Source organism: Echinops telfairi, unplaced genomic scaffold, assembly GCF_000313985.2.
Source record: "Echinops telfairi isolate 266 unplaced genomic scaffold, ASM31398v2 ScPeMD7_21;HRSCAF=78, whole genome shotgun sequence".
Lineage (NCBI taxonomy): Eukaryota > Metazoa > Chordata > Mammalia > Afrosoricida > Tenrecidae > Echinops > Echinops telfairi.
The window spans coordinates 13,013,050-13,014,862 of NW_022103918.1; the positions used below are offsets into that span (position 1 = coordinate 13,013,050).

The 1,813-nt window shown below is 37.1% G+C and overlaps 1 protein-coding gene across 1 annotated transcript in view; it reads right to left on the bottom strand.

Annotated features, from left to right (window-relative positions):
* The window catches only part of BHLHE41 (basic helix-loop-helix family member e41), a 35,526-nt gene that overhangs the window by 30,533 nt on the left and 3,180 nt on the right, over positions 1-1,813 (bottom strand). The gene's annotated exons all lie outside the window — the stretch shown is intronic.

Genomic DNA, 1,813 nt, shown 5'->3' on the forward strand with positions numbered 1-1,813 from the left:
AAATGTTAGCAAACTGGGTCTAACGTTAACAAACCACACAAGTGATTGATAGGGTTTTCTTTCACACTTTTCATTTACATACACTGAGACAAAAGCCAACTCTGGAGGCTCATAAGAGATTGTAAACACGTGACAAAAAGTCAACAACTAATAAAGCTGTGTATCTGAAAAACATGACTTTTATCCCTAGTCATAGATACCTTAAAACGAACTGAGCATCATTTTTTTAATTATTAGACAATCTCATATCGTATATTAAAGTTTTTATTCCTTAGTAAGAACTTTTAAATCACAAAATAGTGTGGAAATATTTAGGTAATAGAATTTATGGAGTGCTCAAAATACTAGAATATAAAGATAATCTCTAGTTTATCATCACATACTAAACTTTTCTAAACCAGCTGGTTTCTTGCAGACAATATTTATTTTCTTTTAATAATTTAAGACAGCATAAGCTTGTACCAAGCATAAGCATTGTAACAAAAGTGCAACTTTTCAGCAAATCTTCCCCCAAAGATATTTTAACTCAAAATATCATTAGCACATATTTTCTCCCTACAAAAATAGCATGTCAGACATCATTAATTAGATGTATTAACAACTATGTACATAAAGCCACCTTGTAGGCTAAGAGTTTAACGTTGTTTAAACACAGCGTTTGAGGCAACAGTAGCAACAGCAGCAGCAATGCACCAAACTGACTAAAAGACCCAGATATTTTCTTCACTCAGTCAGACTGTTGTGTCTCAACCCTTACATAACATTCAAGTGAGATTTCTCACAGTGCTACCTTGGCAACAAACTAAAAATATCTAGACAAGGTCTTGGTTTTAAGCCTGATTTTTAAAAAAATCTGTCTTTGTGATTATCTGTTATCTGGTTTGGTCTCCAGAAAATACATAGACTGAGAGATAGGAAGGCCTTAGAGGGCTTTATCCCGTATCTTTACAAAATTTCCATTCAAAACTGACCAGTTCACCTCTTTCCTCCATTCTGTGACAGAAGAACATAGGATAAATCCATTGGACTTCATCTTTTTTTTTTTAAGGTTCAGTGCACATTCTTTTTTTCCCCCTCTCTTTTTTTACAGCAATATTACAAAAAACTCAGGAGCATAATGAATGAAATAACGACCCGGTGGGAATAGATGTACTTGATATATATGTATATACACATATATGTCTATATGCATACACATACACATATTGTACACATGGCTAATAGTAAGGGAAAATTTCTCAGCAAAATCCTAGCAAATGTGCTAAGAAAGTCTCTGGCCTTCTTTCTTCATCTCCTTCCCTGACTTAGTTTTGACAATGACCCACCTCATCGTGCCTTTTTACAAGTGCAAGTGAGGAAAAGGGAAAAGGGACCTTTTAAAACATTTCCGAATGGGCTGCCATCTACGCCACTGCAGGCACCCTCCCTTTCCTCTTCGAAAAACAGATGCCTTTGAAAAAAAGCAGATGATAAAATCCTGAAGAGTACATTTAATTCTCCAAGATCCTCATTCTGTTTGTGGAAACGTCTTAAAATAGCTGGGTAGCTCTGAGAGATAGGCAGACAGTAACTCCCCTTCTCCTTCCCTGGTTCAAGGCTAGCTCACCCACCAAAGAGACCCTGCTGTGACTTCCTCTAGAATTAGGGTCTATATTTTTAAAGATAGGGAACATGGCCCAGAGGAGGCAAGACTCATTTGGGGGAGTTCTTTAAAGAGAAGAGAAAGAGGGGGGAGGAGGGAAGAGTATGTATTGCAGGTCTTTTACTGCTGGTGGGGGTAATAAAGGGATTTTCGCGTGGAGGGAGGGGTGGT